The sequence below is a fragment of the Balaenoptera acutorostrata genome, chromosome 10 (assembly GCF_949987535.1).
Source record: "Balaenoptera acutorostrata chromosome 10, mBalAcu1.1, whole genome shotgun sequence".
Lineage (NCBI taxonomy): Eukaryota > Metazoa > Chordata > Mammalia > Artiodactyla > Balaenopteridae > Balaenoptera > Balaenoptera acutorostrata.
The window spans coordinates 96,807,808-96,830,148 of NC_080073.1; the positions used below are offsets into that span (position 1 = coordinate 96,807,808).

General features: G+C 41.8%; 2 protein-coding genes across 2 annotated transcripts in view; both read right to left on the bottom strand.

The window, feature by feature from the left end:
- CD83 (CD83 molecule) overlaps positions 1 to 7,467 on the bottom strand; it is a 193,722-nt gene extending 186,255 nt beyond the window's left edge. The window contains exon 1 of the mRNA XM_057555710.1: positions 7,449 to 7,467. The gene's annotated coding sequence lies outside the window, so the exon portion shown is untranslated. The remainder of the gene's footprint in view (positions 1 to 7,448) is intronic.
- Positions 1 to 7,998, bottom strand: part of RNF182 (ring finger protein 182) — a 70,165-nt gene extending 62,167 nt beyond the window's left edge. Inside the window, exon 1 of the mRNA XM_007173969.2 lies at positions 7,943 to 7,998. The gene's annotated coding sequence lies outside the window, so the exon portion shown is untranslated. The remainder of the gene's footprint in view (positions 1 to 7,942) is intronic.
- Between the last annotated feature and the right edge of the window lie 14,343 nt (positions 7,999 to 22,341).

Sequence of the window (22,341 nt, forward strand, 5' to 3'; positions counted from 1 at the left end):
CTCTCAGATTGCCCTTGAACCTGAAAAGAAGCTCACATCGACAAAAATAACTAATTGTTCCAAAAAGTGAGCTTTTACATGCTGTTAAGATTTTAACTAAAAGTCTCTCATGCCTCTTTTTTCCCAGTAGCTATCAAGAAAGGTTTGCAGTAGGAATTCCAGGAAAAAACCGTGATGTACAAGGGAGTGACCCAAATGAGAACAGTTTTCAAGGCTTCAGACTTCATTCTGATCCCCATTCTCCAGGCCCCCAGCTTCCTAAGACAAGGAACTCTCCCGCAGTGACAGAGAACATATTGCTCTGACCCTCAAAGAAATCCAGCCTGAGGGATGTGACATTTATTGGGTGACTTTTCATTGCATTTCTTTTCATCCTATAACATCTCATATGGCCCTTTCGGGGGTTAATTCTGAATCCGGGGCACAGTACAAAATAAAACAAATTCAGGACAGAGAAGATAATTCCTTTTCATTTTGTTTTTAATTCTAAAAATAGGTTTCAGGGGAAACGTTCTCCCCCTCCTTCTACGCAAAAACCCCACCTGGAGTCTGCAGCAATGAACATAAACAAGGACATATGGTTTGGGTTACCTCCTGAGAACCATCTCCGCTCTCGAAGTTGACCACACCCACTATCCTGAATCTGCCCCACCAGGCAGTTCTCAACTGCCACTCTTTCCAAAGCATACATAATCGAAAAGCATCTTCACTGCAGCAGGAAGGCCTTCTTTGTTGGCTGGTAATTAACAAAGCAATCAGAGTCAACTTCAGATTGTGATTTATCACGCAAATCATGTTTTTAAATGTACCGACTCTGTGCGATCTTGGATAAGCTATTTATTAGCATTTTACACATGAGGAAACAAGAGTTATTGTGAAGATCAAAAAGATAGTTTGTGTAGCATACTTAATAGACTACCTGGTACCAGGTAAGTGATCAATAAATGATAGCTATTACAATATTTATTATTAAAAGAACCTACAGAACTATATTTCATTACTTGCTTTTATGGACACCTGTCTCTTATTTAATCTTATTTTTCATATAGCTTAAATAAGAAAAGCCCCCTGAAATTAAAACACTTAATCACTCTTCTGTGGAGACAGTGAGAACATGAGCTTAGAAGGGGGAGAGGGGTGAGAAGGTAAAATACGAAAAGCATTATAAAGACAAACGTAGATGATTTTTAAAGATCCATTTTTTGCTCTCTTTGACCAGAATAATCAAAAGTTTATGCATAACTGCTAGTATAAAATTAAGCTAGCTAGTGTTTTTTATGCTTTTTATATATAACCTTTTAAGATATGACCTTCAGGAATCCAAATAAATTGAAAATGAAATTGTGGTATTTGATTTCTAATGTTGTACTTCAAATAACTAAAAGCTCAAAGTAATTTTATAGTGCCCTAAGGATACATTTTGAAACTTGGATAACTGAAGTAATACTACTCTAAGAAATTTGAGTCACTTTCCTAAGACCCTAATATTGACATTTTTAAGGCCCTCAATACTGACTTTGGAACTAGATTTAAAAATGTTAAGTTTATATCACATTAAAAATCTTTTAAGTATTCAAATAAGAAAAGCACATTTGTACCTATCTTATCTTTGGAAATGAGTAAGACACAGTTCTTGTTCTTAAGAAGTTTACAGTCTAGCACAAAAAACAGATACATGTATTTTCAAACAACATGCTAAATTGTTAAAGAAAAAAAAAAAAAGATGGTATACACAGAGTTCTCTTGGAAGAGAATGAGTGAGAAGGAGTCCTGGTCCTCAGGACAGGTTAGAGCTACTGAGAAAAGAACAGATGAGCCTATAGCAAAGGGGATTATAGTCATTATCTTGTAATAACTTATAATGGAGTATAATCTGCAAAAATACTGAATCACTATGCTGTCTTCCTGAAACTAATATAATATTGTAAATCAACTGTACTTCAATTTTTTTTAAAAGGTGAGCCTAGACTGATGATAGTCTACATAAGGCAATGCAAAATAGACACATATAAAAGATATATTTACATGTATATAGCAAGGCTAACACCGTAGGGAATATATATTCTTTCAATATATGAATACAGATAATAAGTGAAAGAACAACTACCTTCAAAAGTATCTTTTCTATAAATTAGCCTATTCTAGTTTTTTTAAGTATAGAAAACACTGGCATATGTCACAATACACTATGAAGAAATGATTCTCGTTTTATGACTTTAGGTTTTGTTTCTTTTCATTAAAATAAGAAAAAAACCCAAGTGCCATAACGATTAGTGCCTTTATTTCAGTGAATTAAAAAGCAAAGCTTGCTGCATTCCTTGACATAAAGAAGCCAGGAATCTGGTACATTTTGTGTACCTGTAGGTTAATATAACAGAGAAAGATCACATCAGTTTCCTCCTTCTGAAAATGGGGAATCACAGTAGTACCTACTTCATAGAGTTCTTAAGAGGATTAAATAAATTAATATTTGTAAAGTGTTTAGAACACAGCTTCTATTAGGAAGCACTAGCAAGGGTTTGATTGATAGAAAAAAGATGGAACTGCAATCATACTAACCAGGGTCGGAGGAAACTATATGAAACAAGACGAAATGCCAGATAAGACCACACAGAAACCTTTCATTAGAGGTTTACCACTCAAGAGTCTGAGTAAGCATCTATTCTTCAATACAACTATGCCTGACACAACACGTAGTGATAAAATTGTGTAAAATGCCATGTCTCCCTTGAACGGCTTTGGTTATCATAGAGGGAAGACAGTTCATAATGGACTGATACTCAGAGCAACAATCTCTCGTTTGAACACCTCAAATATGTGGGACAAACACACAGTTTTATTTTAGAGCTCCATTACTGTCTTGATTATCTAACTGTTCTCCCTGACCAATTAGATTATATAATATATCTGTGTCAAAAATCTTTATTCTTATGCCCTAATTTGTGGCTTATAATATTCAAAGTGCACTTGCAGGAGTCTCTGGAAACCATGTAAACAGCCCGTGGGGAATTGCTTCAGGATCTTGAACCATAAGGTGTTGAAGAGATGATCAGTGCCATCCATCTTTTTCCTCCCCTCCCCTTCACTCCAAGCCCGGCGGGGTCTCAGTGTATATTAATCTCCCTTTCTAACACTTTTTAACTCACTGAAGCCTCCACTTTGAGGGTCTTTGGCTTTCATTTCAACTGATTATGAAGTAAAGAAGCAGAGATCTAGATCCAGGCAGTTAGGAAAATGAGCACTTGGTCACCTAACAGGATCCCAAATTTTCCTATCCACCATGCATCCTCTGTACATGTCCAAAATGTGAAATTAAGGATTATAACATGTGTTGTGGGTTTTTTAAAAATACACACCATTATAAACTAAGTTTCTAATATTTTTCTTATTGAATAACAAATTAACCAACTCATATTTTCTAAAAGCCCTGGGGATATAAAATTACTTAAATAGCATTAAGAATTAACTGGTAACTTTTCCCCATAAGAAAAGGAAGGCTGAAAACTAGGCCAATGGAGAATATTTGGGTATTGTATGTAATGAGTTACACATACAATAAAAGAATAACCATAACAGTTGGAAAACAAGTAAGTCCTCAACCATAAGAGCTCAGGTGACTTTATCAAGTGATACGGAATAAAGAGAAGGAAACACTTGATAAACATTTGCTGACGGATGTCCAAAACTATATAATTGCTACAAAGAACTGGCACATATGGAAATCAATCACTGACCTCGAACTATGTTTATAACACTCCAATTCTGTGCTAGACTGTATAAATATATGTGTTTCCCATTTTGTAAAGTGGTTTCTAAAATGGCTTAAGAGAGCTTATCCTCATTTTAACTGAGGGCACAAAAAAATGAAGTATGGGCCCACAAATGTTTTTCAACCTCCGTCAATCCCTACTAATAATCCACGGCACGAAACACCCCTTCATATCACCACCAGCATGGGTTTCCCATGCCTTTTCTCAGCACAATGGTCATGATCGATACCCACCACGCACAGCAGGTCAGCTGACAATACCTTACATTTATAGCATTTTTTCCTCGAGGTCACGGGGTTAACATTACTCTCCCCAGCCACAAATCCAAACCTAAGTGTTTTGGTAATGAAGAAATCACTTTTAAAAAACTATCACTTTTTCAGAAATGTGCTTTCACAAATGCTACAACACATTGTACAACGTGCTAAATTACCAAGCAGTCATCACATTACCACAGTGCTAGAAATTGCTAGAGAACACTGACCCAGAAACAGCCAACAAAGGCTTCAGTGGCCTAATACTGTCCATGCAGGCTCATATGGTTACAAGCAAATGACTTTCAATGGCACAAGTACAAGGTTAATCCTACTTAAACAAGAACATGCCTTGGCCCTTTTTATCTCTTTGGACCTGCTTGGTAAGTCAAGTTACGTAATTCTTCAGGTAGAACGATGGCTGTGGTTTTAATTATCAGACCAAATTTTACAACGTAAACCAAAAATTAGGACCAGGTTTTTTTTTTTAATCATTAAATTAAGACTTTATAAAACTATGACTTTACAAAATTATAAAATAATTTTACAAAATTAAGACTTTTCTAATTTTAAGACTCTGAAGCCTAGAATTGCAGAAGACTCCTATTACTGTGAATGAGGGACAGTGACAACTGCTATTTTACACCTGAGGATGCTGTGTGCTGTTCCCTACTTCCATCAGGTGGCCAGTCTCAACCACGGAGGTACACCACACTCCCATTTGCATTTCCTAAGAAGGTACTGTGGATATCACAGCACTTTTTGCTTTCATTATTTGGTTCTGCACATACCTCATGATGCTAGTAACATATATAAGCATGCCAAATTGCTGTTTTTCACTTCACTGACAAAAGCTTCATTTCCTGCTTCAGAGCTTGTGTAAATAAACCACTAGAACAAAGCGGTGCTTGCAATACATGCCTGTTTATTGCTGATGTTTACTGACTTTAGTTTTTTGGCAGAAAGCGATACAGCTTTAAAGATGCCAAACTATTTTGAATCCTGTGCCTTGTGTGAGCTAGCAGCAAAGGCAAAACATGAGCCCTTATTGTGCTGAATTAACACTGGCTATCTCCTTTCTTCAGAATACAAACTAAGTGCCGCAGGCTAGAACTCATAGTGAGGGGCCCACGTGGCTGAAAAGCAGGTCCAGAATACTTTCACTTGAATGTTGGATTTGCTAACAGAGATGTGAATAAAGCTGTACTCTTGGTGCCTTAGAAAGAACACAAAAATTATTATTTTTGCTACAAAACATGAAACTATATTCTGTCTATATAACAGGACCAGGATTCAATATCCTGGTTGCCTTTCACGCTTAAATGAGAAAATACTTATTTTTCTCTCCTGGTTATCTTCTGAAAACAGATAGACTTCATTTTAATCAATGTCCCATTTCATTACCATCATCAAAGAGTATTTAGCAGAACATCTGTGAATCACTCTACAGGTAAAATTCAGTTTAACAACAAACCCAATTGTGAAATAACCTGTAAATTGTTGCTGTAACTCAATTCTTTAGTTTCCAATACAATCTTCTAATGAAGTGACATGACTTAAAATTACTAGCAAAGGGCTTCCCTGGTGGTGCAGTGATTAAGAATCCGCCTGCCAATGCAGGGGACACGGGTTCGATCCCTGGTCTGGGAAGATCCCACATGCCGTGGAGCAACTAAACCCGTGCTCCACAACTACTGAGCCTGCGCTGTAGAGCCCGCGAGCCACAACTACTGAGCCCGCGAGCCACAACTGCTGAAGCCCGCGCGCCTAGAGTCTGTGCTCCACAACAAGAGAAGCCACTGCAGTGAGAAGCCCTTGCACCACAACGAAGAGTAGCCCCCGCTCGCCGCAAATAGAGAAAGCCCGCTCGCAGCAACGAAAACCCAACGCAGCCAAAACTAATAAATAAATAAATAATTTTTAAAAATTACTAGCAAATATGAACAGACTCAGAAACCTAGTAATCAGCTAGCTAACAGGTGTTGAAATCCCAAAAGAGGGAAGAGGAATATCACTTTATGTCTGAAACCTCAAGTAGCTTTAACATCCGTAATTCTAATCAACTTAACTGCAATTCAAAATGATCACTGCCAATGATTTCTTCTCGTTAACTACCTTTTAGCAAAAATATAATTTCTTGTTTTCCATGTAATGTTCTCTAACTGACCTCTTCCAACTTATAAATTATTTTACTAAGTTGGGTATACAATTTAATAAGTTGAATTATTTTCCAGTTATCAATGTGACATTTCTCCCCAAATTAAAAAATATTAACAAATACATTATTTCCTTCTGAATTGATCAGCTATATTTCTAAAAATGAAAACTGTTTTCCGTCTTTCACATGAGTACACCTAAGATGATACCTAAGTAGCTACGAAACAGTCTTCACAATCCTATTTTTAATCCATTCTTTGTGTCTGCAACAAACTAAATATCACGAAATGATGGCGAGGCTTGGGGCCGTTGAGAAGAGAGGAGGTTACCCATAACTTGAGCAATTCCCCATCCAGTACCTGAATGCCCTTAGCAAGGCCATCGTAACCCTCTTCCTCACACTCAGAAACAGATGCAAACACCGCCCAGATACCTGCCCTCAGAGGTGCTTTGGTTTGCTTCCTCACACATAGAAACGCAAGGCATTTTCCAGTTCCTTAAAGCACGAACACAATACCTTCCAGAAACAGCAGCAATGACATCGGTGCCAAGTATCCAATCTACAAAGTATTGATCCTATTAACACTGGTATTGCTGGATGGGAAACCCGGGCTACCTTTCCCATTTAGTCACACCTTCCAAAGATAAAGGCGGTTATGTTCAAAATCCAAACGAACTTCAGAAGCACCTCAAAATGCTCCCGTCCCAGGCATGGAAGCCTGGGCTCACTTTTCAGAGATGGTTTAAAAAAAAAAAAAAGTCTCGTTTGTTCCCTTGGAGACCCTAGCACCATCCCGTCCTCAAAGAGAATCAACTAGGAAACATGAAAGTCCAGAGGTAAATATTTTCATATCTTTTTTTTTTTTCTACAAGCCTCGATAACACGCCGAGACGGAGGGGGAGAGAAAGGATACGCAGGCAGGTACCACCCCCGCCTCCCCGCACAGCCTCACCCGCGCGCCGGGCCGTCTCCGGGCAGCCCCGCGCCCCGTACGCCGTCGAGCGGAGCCGAGACCGGCAGGGCCGTCGCGCCGGCAGGAGGCTCGGGCCCTGCGCCGACCGCGAAGTTTGCCGCCCGCCGCCGCCGCCGCCGTGACCCGGGCGCCCTCCGAGGTTGCGGGGCGGCCGGGGAGACAGTCTCCAGTGGGGACGCGCCCCTCGGGGACTCCGGTGCAGCCGGGCCCCGGCGCCCGCTCCCCGCAGCAGGCGGACCCCCACCCCCGGCGCCCGGCCCGAGCCCTCCGCGCGGCGGGCGCGCTCGCCTTACCTGGCCCGTGGCGGCGGCGGCCGTGGCGGTGGCGGCGGCGGCGGGCGCGGGGCCGGGAGCCGCTCCGGCGGCGGCGGCGGCGGCGCCTGGGAGGGGAGGGAGGCGCCGGCGGAGGAGGAGCTCGGGCGAGGAGCGGGCGGGCAGGCGGGCGGCTTTGTTTCCACTGCGCGGAGCCACCGACCCTGCGTCACCATGGCAACCGCCGGGGCCCCCAGGCCCAGTGGGGACCCCCCCCCGGCGCCCGGGACCCGGGACCCGCCGGGCCGCCGCCGGGACCCTTGCCCTTCTCCTCAGCAGTCTGGCTGCTGCGAGGGGACAAGGACCCCCAAGGAGCCGCCACCACCACAAACACACCCCTCTCTCAAGCTCCGTCGCCAAAGCGTCGGTCTCGCCCCAGCAAGAGGGGAAGCGGGGCCAGGGCCAATTCCTCTTTGCCTCGTAGTGGGCACCCCCTTTGGCTTCCCACACTGGACATTCCAAAGCCCCCTCCACACCTTTCTCCTTTGGAGCTGTACCCTCAAAATGGAAATGCACTGAAGAGAGAAGAAAGCAGTGCGAACTGACGAAGTGTGCAGCAACTGGTCCCGGTGCTCCTGTGGCCGCTGCCGCAGCAACCTCGGAGCTGCCAAGACGCACCGTGCCGCCGCCGCCGCCTCCCTCTCTTACCCAGCTTCGCCTCAGCGGGTCTGGGCTCACTCCAGTGGTGGAGGGCCCCAGTAGGAAAGAGGGGGAAGGGGGCTTCAGGTTTTATCGTCAACACAGGATACGCTTGTAACCTTACACGCTGAAACTCAACTTTGAGGCTGCGTTGTGAGTCTCCGCTGCTGCCACTGCTCCACCACTGGCGGTGACTGCGAAGCGTCTACCTTGAGCGCCGGCTTTCTCTGTGCCAAGCCCGGACCGCGCGCTGCAGGCCACCGTGCTCCGGAGAAGATAAGGGTGAGGCCAACCTTGACACATGCTAGGCATCCTCTCCTAAGGAAATACTTGGTGAGGGAGGGAAAAGTACTAGCACACCCACAGTAATGCTTCCTCCAAAGGACAAGAGCTGGAGGACAGCTACCACGGGGTGAGTCATCACCCCATACTATGTTTTCTTGAAAGATCAGTTACTGAACCCAAAACGTACAACGTCTTCGTTTAGACCCCAGGGAGCATGGCATTTATTTCCTGGCACTTGTGAATCACCAAAGGAATGTCAATAACTCATAACAAAACCCCAGGGTAGCTGATGTTTTCTGGGTTTGCTACCCATCTGAGAAGCCCTAAAGCAGAACAATGTTATTACCAATTGAAGCTACACATATTAATTAATGAAAATAGAAGATTCATTTTATGGTGGAGAATAGAAACAGCTTGTTCCTCAGAACGGTTGGCCATTTTCCTGTACTGGGAACATTGGTACTTCCAGATGAAGTCAAGCGACGAGGTCTTTCCCACAGGCTGAAAAGCAGTTTGATAGTATTTGTCAAAATTTTAAATGTGCATCCCTTTCACCCAGCTATCTCGATTCTCAGAAATTTGTCATGCAGAAATACACAAGTGTATAATGATAGATGTACAATGGTGTGCATTGCAGCAATTATGTAATAGCAAGAATTTGAAACAACTTGTATGTCCATCAGTAGTGATGTGCTTAAATAAATTTGGCACACTCATACCGTGTAATACTATGCAGCCATTAAAAAGAACAAAATATATAAAATACATAAAAAGATACTGATTTCTTATTAAATAAAAAAGAGGGGCTTCAGAACAATATAAATGGGGTGATCCCATTTCTGTACAAGAAATTTCTAGGTAGATAGAAACATAGACATAGACATATAGATAAAGGTCTGGGGAAATACACACCTAATTGTTAATAGTGATTACCACTGAAACTACAGTTGAAGAATTGAAGAATTATATGCAATTCGATTTGGTCTGATTTTTTTTTTCAGTGAGCAAATATTAGTAATTTTTCAATGAAGAATCAAAAGACCCTTAATAAATGTTTGTTGACCTATGCATTGCTGCCTGGTTGAGAACTAAATACAGAACAGGGAATGGCTGTTGAGTTGGCCACCCCTAACCCCGGATGCTGAAGGCTTGGGAAAGCCCACGTTGGGCCCACACGTAGTGAATTCCTTCGTGACCTGGTTCTCCCTTATTCTGTGAGGTATTCTTGTAGACATTCGCTTTTCCCAAGGAGATTTAGTTTTATCTTAAGGTCTACCCCATTCTAGCTCTCAGACAAAATTACAAGATTGTAAGGAAACCATCCATTTAAAATTTGTCGCCTTACCTGACAGGAGATATCATTTGAACAAGTTAAGTGGCAGCCATTAATCCAATGAGTTAAGTTGGAAATGAAGGTAGTACAGCTGAGAAAATTATTGTATGGATGCATGACTGGCCTTTCTTATTCTCACCATTTTTGAAATATGTAAAATAATGAATTTACTTTCCTAAAAAGATCTTCTAGAGGTGCACCATCCAAATCAGTAGCCACTAGCCCCATGTGGCTACTTAACACTTGAAATGGGGCCAGTCCAAACTGACATGTTCGGTAAGTGCGAAATACACACCAGATTTCAAAGACTTGGAACAATAACCCCGAAAAGGTATAATATCTCATTAATAATCCTTATATTGATCACATGATGAAATAATATTTTTAATATATTGGGTTAAATAAAATATATTAATAAAATTATCACAGTTTCTTTTCACTTTAACATGCTTACTAAAAGCTTTTAAATTACACATGTGACACATTGGACAGCTCCGTTTTAGAACTAGTGTTTATGCTAAAAATCATCAAGAAACCCAAAGTTAACTTTTGGTTAAAACAAAATATAATTACCTCATTAATGCTTTCCAATTCATACATGTGCCGTAATATAGCAATTTATGTTCAATGTTTTCAACCTATTGAAAATGTTAAACTTACAGAAGAATGTCGTAGACAAATAGTAGCTCATTTGCTTATAGTTTAGAAAGATTTTACCACAGACACCAAAGTTAGATTACCTGGGCCTGAATCCCAGCTCTACTGTTTATTAGCTACATGACCCAGGAAAGCAGTTTAATACATCTGGTCCTCAGTTTCCACATCTGCTAAATGGGCATCGTAATGGTACTTACCTCACTGAGTTGTTCTGAGAATGAGATAAATGAATGAATGAAAAATTCTAATTACAATGCCTGATCATGTACAATGCTGAATAAATTTTAACTATAATTTTTATTATACTTTGTCAAATCTGTCACTTTTTCTCTTAGCCTTCAATTCTGGTTAGTCTTTATTTGTCTGGTTAGTCATAACAATCTTTTCATCTTCCTTTAAATAAACTGATTGGCACTGTGTCTGAGCCATCAAATTTTAATTCTCCTCACCCCTGAACTGGTTATAAAATTATTATCAAAATCAAAGAGATATTTTGATCCATTTTAAAATAGCAAAATAAATGAAAATTTTCAATTACATCAGCATTCATAATAATTTCATTTTGATAAAAGATAAAATTTCCAGGTTTAACAAAATGCAACAAATATCCTCAAGATAATATACATTCTATATATTATCATCAAATCCCTAATATGTAAAATAAACCAGATATCTCGACTGAAATATTTATATAAAAATTTTCCTGTTCTATAATTTGGAATTTGTCTACCCAAGTCCTTATTTCTTTTTCAATTATAAATCATAATAATAGCTAATCTTTATTACACACTCTGTCCAAGGTCACACAGTTATTTAGTAGCCAAATTACTAGACTCTTAAGCACTACACACTAAGAAATTTCCTTAAATTATTTGAGAGCTTGAGCTCAAATATGTTTTATCCCATTAAGCTATGAGTTTAGAAATAAACAGAGAAAAAACAAACAAACTTCAGTCTTCTCCAGTTACAACCTCATTAAGTATATCTCCTTTGACCCCTGCCTCCTAGTCATGTTCTGACCTTGTTTAATGAGGTAATATCAACACATTCGAAACACATGTAAAAAAATACTTCTGTTGTCTATTTTAAAATTAATTTTCTTCATGGATAGTTTCAAAATTATTGGAAAAGCCCAGTTCCAGCCATTTAGAAGTCTTGGGGAAAAACAACAACAACAACAACAAAAAAACCAAACATCCTGCAGAGGCTACAGGAGCTAAAAATTCAGAACTCACAAATTCGTCTCCTCCCGATACCACCCCCTCAACCAGGACACTAGGCAAATCTGTTCTAAAAGGCAAATATTGACTATCGTATCCTTGCAAGTAGAGAAAAACACACTCCTTTACACACTGCCTGTAAGTGGTATGGACATCCTTGCTCGAAGAAGGTATTTGGGTCTCTTGGACTAAAAAACCTGTGGCCATACAGGACAGTTTAAATCACATTTGTTTCAAAGGCTGCAAGAGATGCCCAATTAACATTCTCAATTCCTTCATCAGAGTGAATCTCTTAGAGAGATAAAGATCCAACCAAACGACAAGAATGTCACCTAACTTGAAATGAGCTCTGTATAGGAACTCCTTCATCATTGTGAATCTCTGGGAGAAATAAAAGATCCAGCAAACAACAAGAATGTCACCTAACTTGAAATGAGCACGTTGTGTAATGTGTTGGTTGACAAAAGACTATGGATTCCCAAATGGCTCTAGCTAGCTTTCTTACCAATGCCAAACAGATCCATTATTGCTGATAGGGCTGAAGGAGGACTAACTTTTCACTGGAATCCATTCCACAAAGATAGGATGAATTTTGAAATTACCTTGCTCTTTATCCAGGTATTGCGAAAATTATTGTCAATAATTGGAAGTGACGATGTATTTAACCACTGAGCTATCTGACATATCAACATCAGTGTGAGGAATTTGCTGCTAATTAGAGAAGTGTATCCTGTAAGAATCCTGGAGAATACAGGCAAAAGTAGATAGGATTGAGAAGCACTGTCCTATTTAACATTTCTTAGCCCCTGGTGTTTATTGTGCAGCCCAATTAAGAATATATACATATTATTTGCCAGTGGGAAAAATGGCAGGGAAACAGAGAGTTAAACAAGCAAATACATCACAGTTCCTTGCCAAGAGCTCTCTATGGAGAGATCCGACATGATACCTCAGCCAAAAGTATAATTTGATATCGACCAGATTCTATTAAACTTTTGATGTGCTTTAATCTGGTTTAAATAAGTTTTGTTTTAAATAAATTAATTTGGGGCTGTGTTCAAAAATGTTGTATTCAGAGGCAGTGTAAAGATGTTGCTTCCTTTTCTCGTGTCATTAATAGAGGTTCACACCTCTTTTCAGGTATCCCTGGCATCAGACCTTCTCCACACTCACAGCTTAGCTCATTCCAGCGGCAAAAATGTGTCCAAATAGAAACCAGTTCCAACATTATGTTTTAAATTCATAGTTCATTTACTTATTGATCCCTGACACAGTTGCAAATTAGCTCTTAGCAGAATGGAAATGATTTGTTTCTAGTTTCCTCGTCTATAAAATGAGAGTATTGAAGGCTGCCCTTATTCCCAGTAAAGAATTTCATAAGTTTGAATTAGATGGTTCAGTAAAGCTCATTGATCAAAGGTTCTAAGTGATTCTAATGCTGAAATACTTTTGGAGTGAGAGACTAGAATTGGTATCAGAGGGAAACCACGTGCTGTACACATCATTGTAATAGTAAAATGATTTGAAAGGCCCTCCTTGTGACTAGGTCTTTTGAAGATTATAAATGAAGAACTCTGTGCCATCAAAGCCATGGGTGTTGTGACCAGACAGGCTCTTCGTGGATGAGGCACACAGCACGTCGAAGCAAAGATGCCCAGCAGCCTCCCACTGTTGCCTCACCGTCACTCTGAGAGCATACCTTGCTTTGCTAGACAGGCACAGATGACAGGAAATACCCAGATGTAGGCTGGTTTACAGTGGCCAGACAGGGCAGCTTAGGCAGGGGTAGAGGTGGGAGAAAAACTCTGCTCAGTGGGGTGGGGGGACTCCAGGCAAAGGACAGGGTAGAGTTACCAGATAAAATATAGGACGTGAAATATTTGGGACATACCTATACCAAAACATTTATTCTTTGCATTTATCTAAAATTCAAATTAACTGGGCATCCTCTATCTTTATTTGCTAAATCAGGCAACATCAGGTACAGATGCAGCTCCTGGGAAGAACCTATTCTAGTGGGCAGAACAAGTTCTCTCGTCAACACCCTCATGGTCAATGGCTAATAATGGCAGTGCCAATGAATCGTCCACACAGGAAGTGAGGGCAGATGTGAGGAAGCTCTGGGAGAGGAAGAATGCTGTTCTTAGAACAGGGGACAAGATCAAGGCTACAGTAACAAGAGGGAGCTGGCAGTGAGTCTTAAAATGTTGGGCTAGAAGGGTGCTTCTCAATGTTTCTGCCTCCAAACCATTCCCAGAACCAAAGAACCCTGAGAACCCGGAAGTGCATCAAATTTCCCAGCAAGGAGATACTAGAGTCTGAAAAAATCCACCCCAAAGCTTCTAACAGGCATGACCACATGAATGAGGCTATCTCCCCAATTAGCAATGTTTTGAAGATCACTCTAGTTTATGGAGAACGGATTTGGGGTGAGCAAGTTGGAAATAGGAAGACTCATGCGTGTATCAATGCAGTAGATCAGGCGGGAGATGATTTTGAGTTGGGCTGGGTGGGTGATGGCAGAGGAGATGGAGACAAGTGAAAAGATTAAGGAGGCATTTAGAGGAAGAACAGAGAAGTCTTAGGAAGGGGTTTCCTCCAGGACAAGAAGGAGAGGATTGCACCAAGAATGCCTTCTAGGTTTCTGGCCTGCCGTGAAGGATTCTGTGCTGAGGGAGATTACCTGGGCCAGTTAGATTCTCTCTCCTGAAAGAAGAGTGGGTGGAAGTGGACGGAGCTGGAACGTATGATACACGGCCAATGCTGACCACCATGCTCATCCCAGGGCACAAAAGGACAAGCAACTGCAAAGAGAGAAACAGAGACCAGAGTTGTGTGACCCTCTAAGAGGCCTAAAGCCTCACAGGTTTGCTTTCTGTTCTCTGAATACATCAAGTGCATTCCTGTCCAAGACCCCTGCCCAGATCCGCCTCCCTTGTATCTTTCCGATACCCCCTCAAATGTCACCCACTCGAAGACAACTTTCCCAGCCATCCAATCTGCAGGAGCACCCAGTTTCTCATTATCACACCATAATCCTCCTTTATTGTTTTCAAAACACCATCTTCTAAAATTGTCATTCGCTTACATGTGTGTTGTCCACCACCCCTGCTTCTAGGATGCAAGCTTCCAGACCAGAGGGACTTTTCTGGCCCTTTCATGCTGATGCCCCCACCCCAAGAACAGCAGCTGGCATGGTGGGCATTCAGTAAAGGCCTGGTGAAGGGGTTCTGAACCGGATGGTTTCCCAGTTCCAGGTACTACCTCGCAGGGAGCTGGCCATAAATTGTTTTCTATCCTTGGATGCTGTAAAATAGCCATGTCCTTATAATAACCTTTTCTCTTCCTTGATCTCATTCCAGTGGCTTCTTGACCTTACCAGCAAAAGGCCATACTTGCCGCTGAATTAGATTTCTACACGGAGAAATCTAATTCAGCAGAGGGTCTGGATGAAGACCAGGGAATGCGCCAAAGAGGTCAACCCCTAATAAAAAGAAAAGCCACAGACATTTTAACAAATTAGAACAGATATACCAAGAGAAGAATAATCCACTAGTAAGACACTAGCCTGTTTTACTGTTGATGAACGTTAGCTACTTCAAGGGTTTTATTCCTTCCATGTGCAATCTCTGGGCTAGGCCAGAGATCCAGAGACAAAGAAGGGGCAGCCGAGCCCTGAGGGAAGGCAGCACGCAGGGCAGATATGGGTGACAGTAACCGTAGCACAGGTGGTGAGCCTTCTGTAGCAGTCTGCAGACCAGGCTTCAGGTCTTGATGGCCACCAAGGAGGTAATTTTCCCACTGGCTCTTGAATAAAGGAAGGGGGTCATTCCGGGTAGGGGAAACAACAGCTGCAAGGCGCTAAGATGCTGAGCCAGTGTATCATATTCTGAGACCTTGATTCAGTGTGGCCAGAATTCAAGGTATTTATGGGCCAGTGGCAGGAATGATATTGGGACAGTAGCAAAGACCAGATTGTATGGACTTTTGTAAGGAAAAGTCCTTTTCTTTAGTAAAATTAAAGCTCAGGATAGTAAAATCTAGCCCTGGAAAAATTCTTTCCTGGTGAACAAGACCTCACAGAGCCTAACTCTCCTCCCTCCTGGAATTTCCCACTTCCTGGTGACTCTCAATACTAACAGCGTCAGGGGACCCTAGTTCTTCCAGCTGAAGAGCTGGGACTTTATTTTCTAGGTGAACACACACACACACACACACACACACATCCTTTCTGGAATGCTGTTTGACATTCTCTTTGAGACCGCCTTCAAAAGAGCTGAGCAAATATTAAAGCAGAATGTGATTAATAATGAAGCGTGTTGGAAGTTAAGAGGCTGGCTGGTCCCAGTCCAGGTTCCCATGGATGGATATCCAGTGTCGCCAAGACCAGCGCCATTGTCAACCTCCTCAATGACAGCTTGCCGGAGAAAGGCAGCGAGCCAGCAATCCTCCAAAGCTGCCTGTTGTGTACGCCGACAGAGATCGCAGACTCACAAGGGGCTTCAGTTAACTCATTTAACAGGAAAGACATTCATTAGAACAGTTTGATTTTCATGAAAACAAAACCTGTTGGCTGGGAGGTACTCTGTCCTTTCAGAAACTCACATTATAGAGGAAACCCCCCGGTGAACCTTTTTCTCTGCTTTCTGGCAATTTGCCACATTCTGTCAATTCCATGTTTTTACTTAAATTTCAAACCCACCCTCCTACTCACTTTCATTCTCATAATTCTAGTAAGGACTTTATTTTATCTGAAATAGCATAATAGCTTTTTAACTGGTCATGTGACCTTCAGTCTCCCCTCACGTTGTGTCATGTGACTCATTGTTTCTGGCTTCCTAAAGCACAGCTTCAAACATGCCATGCTCTGCTCCTGAACACTCTGTAACTCCCCATTGCCTACAGAAAGACAACCTTGCCCAACTCTTTTGCTCTCTGCGATCTGGCACTAACTTACTTTTCCCATTGTAATGCCTACTACATGGTCTTCGGGCCACAGCTGAACTAAAACATACTGTCCATCTGTAGTGACAGGTTTATTCAGCTTGGAGTGCCCTTTTCTCCAACTTTCCCCGGGTTCAAATATTACCCACCCTTCAAAGCTCACTTCAGATGCCCACCCTTCACTGAAGCAATCTCTCATCCTTTTGGTGGGATAGAATCACCCAGTAGCTCCCATAGCACATGACCTTGCATCTCTCTTGTTGAGCTTACTACCTTGCATTTTGTGCCAGGGTGGTACTTGCATATGTCAGGAATAAAAACTCCTGAACCACAAAGTTGGGTGTCTTCTCTTTGAATCCCACATAGCCCCTAGCATGGCTTCTTTCCCCCTAGCCTGGTGTCTTGCCCTCCATTGGCAGTTTGTTGAATTAATTAGGTAAGTATTTCATCCCACGTAGAACTCCCAGCCCAGGTGTAACTTCCATCAGGGTCATTGCTGTGGCATCTTGTTTAGTTGTCAGACAAGAGTGCACGTCAAGGATTTGTTTTGTTTTTCTCTTTTGTGTGGGAAGTGGTGGTTTGTTGTTGGGGGTTTTGAGTGAAGGCAAACTGAAGAGGTGCCCGTTTGTAAAACGTGGCCTGGAAATTAACTCATCCCGCCGCTCTGAAGGCCCTCCTACCGGCACAAAAGCCCAGCTTTGGAGTTGCAATCTGAGCTTCCTTCCCTGCGTGCCTAATTACTCACGTGGGCTTCTTTTGTTGGAGGTTTTTTTCCTTCTTGGACTTTTGCCCTGCTTAGCCCTGAACACCCTAGCGCTAGACACATTTGTTTCATCAGCTTTTACTCTGAAAGGATTATATAGGATCAATTTGCTTAAGCAAACTTTTAATTTGGTTTTGTTTTCTCTTTAGGGACTTTATGTGTAAAACTGGAATGCGTGTGTGCAAAATCAGATGATTAAAGTGATTGAAATGCCAGGGAGCAGAAAGACAGATCAGCCTCGGGGGACACTGGGCCAAACAAAAGGCATATGTCCCAGATATTCGTCTTGACTGTTTTCACATTTGTGGCAACAAAATGATCAATTACATTAAAGCACCTGTGTCTTAGTCCTTTCGGGCTGCTATAACAAAAATACCATATACTGGGCTTCCCTGGTGGCGCAGTGGTTGAGAATCTGCCTGCCAATGCAGGGGACACGGGTTCGAGCCCTGGTCTGGGAGGATCCCACATGCCGCGGAGCAACTAGTCCCGTGAGCCACAACTACTGAGCCTGCGCGTCTGGAGCCTGTGCTCCGCAACAAGAGAGGCCGCGATAGTGAGAGGCCCGCGCACCGCGATGAAGAGTGACCCCCGCTTGCCGCAACTAGAGAAAGCCCTCGCACAGAAACGAAGACCCAACACAGCCAAAAAAAAAAAAAAAAATACCATATACTGAGTGGCTTCAACAACAAACATTTATTGCTTACAGTTCTGGAATCTGGAAAGTCCAAGATCAAGGTGCCAGCAGATTCATCTTGGTGAGGGCCAACTTCCCAGTTCATAGACAGCCATCTGTTTGCTCTAACCTCACATGGCAGAAGGAGAAAGGATCTCTCTGGGGTTTCTTTTATAAGAGCATGAATCCCGTTCATGAAGGGTCCACCCTCATGACCTCAGCGTCTCCCAAAGGCCCCACCTCCTAATACCATCACATTGGGCAGTAGGTTTCGATATATGAATTTGGGGGGAACACAAACATTCAGACCATAGCAACTTAGAGCAGGAAGGATGCCTTCAACTACTAGGAAGGAAATAACTGACCCAAAGTAGTACCAATAATTGTGTTTATTTCATAAAACAAGACGTCTAGAGGAAGGCAATTCTGCAGGAAGGCAATTCTCATGACATCTGCAAAGGATGGGCTCTTGCTGTCTCCTTGCTGTCCTCTCCCGGTAATTGCCAGTGTCCCCAAATGGCTGGCATAGCTGCAAACGTCACGTCTTCACACAACTACCTCCAACAGGTAGAAATGGGATGTGACAAAAGGCCTTTTTCATCATGTTCCTCCCTTTAATCAGGGAGGAACATTTTTTTCCCCAGAATTTCTCAACAGCCTTAGTTTTGGTGCACTGAATTGGGTCACATGCTCACCCTGGGCCAATCACCATTGAAGAGAAATTCTGAAGCCATGATCGGTGTAGACCAATGACATCATTCGCTGGAGCTGGGCACACTGTCAGGTAAAAAAAGAAATGGGTTCTGAGAGCAAGCAAAAGGGGGCATGGTTATTGGGCAGGCAGCCCACTGTACCTGCTAAGTGCTGTACACTGCTCTCCATCTAGCTCAGTATTGAGATGGTACTTTATGGGCAATACATCAGTACCGATAAGAGTGAATGACGGACTTTCCATACAGATTAATCCAAACCAAATCAAATAATAATAATAGCCCACTGTTATTGTTGTTACTATTATCATCATCATCAAAAAGGATGATGATAAAGGGCTGAATCTAAAAGACCAAGGCTGTCTTCTTGATTTAAGCTACAGTTTGTTTCATTGTCCTGGATATGTTTATATGGGGTTACTGAAAACATTTATCTTACGTTTACTTAAATTAAGCTGAAAGGCTATCACTATTTATTCTTTTCACATTCATTGCTAAATTAAATAGTGGCTGTGTATAATTACTGGGCCCTGGAGGCTTATCCCAACCTGTGGGAAAATTCCTCTCCATCTGTCCATAACTGGGAGCTTTCATTCAAACTGAGTCACCCAACCTTTGTCACTTCCTGCTAGCCTGACTACAGCTGCCATTTATCCTTTATCACTGCTTCCCAGGATGCTTCCTTACAGCCTTCCTTTTATGGTTGTTCTGTTTCACCTCAAATTTATTTCCTTTATTCTTGCAGGGATGGCTCTACCCTCGTGTCTTGGATTCACAGATCCACTGCCGTGTTCTTCTGACCGTGTTGCAATCTAATGTTGCCCACAGACATAGAAATCCCCCCCAAGGGAAACCTTCAAAGTTACAAATCTAATGTAAGACTACAAATATCCGAGTGTTCTTTGAAGCTCAGCTCCATTTTGAGCCGTTCAAGAGACAGCAATGGGAACAAACAGAGCAATTGAACAATTCAAGAAGGCAGATGAAAATGCCAGAGAACAGAAAGATAGTTCAGGCTCAAAGAAATCTCAGAAGACCTTGGACCAAATGACTGCCCATATTGTAAAGAGACAGGAGGAGCATGAGAGCTGTCGGAGGTCTGCTGCAGAAGGCTGATTTAGGTAAATAAGAGAATGATGCATGAAAGATAGCTAGGAGGAGGAACTAGCTCGGAGAAAGATAGCTAGTGATGGGGAATTCGATCATACGCTAATTCCGAAGGCTTTCGTTGGTACTCTGACTTTAAGTCACTTCATAGAACGTCAAGGTTTGTCTCTCCTCCCCCATCTTTCTCCATAGCCTGCTGCTAGCCTCCCACTTTCTCACTAGATTTAACAGGGAAGCAGAAGTGGAATGTGGAACACCTAAGAGTTTCTCCTGTAAAAAAGAATCACTCTAACTTCAGGCAAGATCTTTCTGCAACTTTAGTTGCCTTGAAATCCTCTGATAATGCATAATGAAGAATTAAACAGGCACTATTTCATGGACATGCTTGCATATTATTTCACTCTACCACTCATAAATCCCAAATCCCCAACCAATGTTATGGCCTGCTCCATCATTTTCTTTCTAATACTCCTCCAACACCATCTATGCATTCTGACCTACCTCTCCTCCCAGATTCAAAAATAATACAAATAGAGTTTAAGAAAAAACTGTCTTCCTGCGTACGCCAACGGCTAGGACTTTGTCCTTGCTAAGCCTTCTGCACCTCGGTGACAGGATTCAGTGAAGAGTCCCCGATGGGGAGCAGTAGATGGGGCATCTGTATCAGCTCCACCCTAAGTGTGCCCTTTCTTCCTGTATATTAAATGAGGAGGGGTTTAACCAGGTGATTTCCTCTCTCACAGGCAGCATGACCTATGATTAAGAGCAGAGATCCAGAGCCTCCTAGTTCTACCCAAGAGACTCTAACTCAGCCTCTTGAAAGCTAAATAACCTTGGGCAGCATCCTTCAATCCCCCTGTGTCTACGGTTAGGTTTCCCTGCCTGTGAAATAGGGAAGATTAAAGTCCCCACCTCATGAAATTGTTGTGAAGATCACAAAAATTAACATATGTAAAGCGCTTAGCAGAGTACCTGGCAAAGTTCTACATAAGTACCTGTAGCAGACTATGGATTCTTTTTTTTTTCTTTAACAGCTTTATTGAGATATAATTCACGTACGTACAATTCACCCACTTCAAATGTATGATTCAGTATACTTAGAGTTGTGCAATCTCCATGACACTCAATTTTAGAACATTTTTATCACCCCAGAAAGAAACCCCATGCTCTTTAGCTATTACCCTATCCCCTTACGTCCCACCCCCAACCCTAGGCAACCACTAATCTACTTCTGTCTCCATAGATTTGCCTATTCTGCCATCTCATATAAATGGAACCATACAATACGTTGTCTTTTGTGACTGGCTTCTTTCACTTGGCACGCAGTGTTTTCAAGGTCCATCTATGTTGTAACATATGTCAGTGCTTCATTCCTTGTTATTGCTGAATAATATCCCATTGTATGGATACATCCATGTATCAATTAATGGACATTTGGGTTGTTCCCACATTTTCACTATTATGAACAATGCTGCTATGAACAATCACGTACAAGTTTTTGTGCGGACATACATGTTCATTTCCCTTGGGTATAAACCAAGGAGTGGGATTGCTAGGTCCTTTTGTAACTCCGTATTTAATCAGAACCGCCAGACTGTTTTCCAAAGTGGCTGCACCATTTTTCCTTCCCACCAGCGGTGCATAAGCATTCCAATTTCTTCTCATCTCTACCAACATTTGTTGTTTTCTGACTTTTTGATTCTAGCCATCCTTAATGGGTGGGAAGTGGTACTTCATTGTGGTCTTGATTTGCATTTCTCTAATAACTAATGATGTTGACATCTTTGTATGTGCTTATTGGCCATTTGTAAGCTATGGATTCTTATAAAATACCTCTTGCTCATGCTTCAGGAAACTTATATCACCAGAGATATTCTGAGAGCAGATCCAGGTCCTAGGTTCCCAAGAGAATTTGAGAAGATCCAGTTCATACAATTTGGCCCTTGCCAGGTGAGGACACTAGCCATGTGTTTAATGTTATACCAATCAAGAGAAACTGAAAGAATAGGATAGTTCATCTTGAGTTCAATATGCCTTCTATTTAGCTTACATTTCTACCCAGGCCTCTTTCATATCTATGAAAACTCTTTTATTCCAGTATCTTCCAAAGACCCCACTTACCATAATTTGGGTTTTCTCAAATTCTGCTGCCTTGTTGCCATTTTGATGTGTGTAAGCCCTCCCACTGTAAAGTCTTCAAAGATATGGAACATTTATATCTTTCACGATGCACATGGAAGTAATCTGTACATACTAACTGAGAAGGTCAAAGTCTTCCCACATCTCAAGAAGGGGCCTCCTTAAACTAGCCAAAGCAGTTTAAACCAGATTTACAAACTTGAACAAGTTAATTCACTTCCACTCCTGCATTGGTCAAATGAAATTCATAATCTCTAATCCATAGAGCCCTTATGAGTAGTAAATGAGAAGTTGTATATATAGTACTAGACAAATAATAAACACGGAATAAAAGGCATATACCTACAAATCAGTTTATGCTGACTTTAAATTATTCTGTCTAAAATCATCTGCACGTTGACT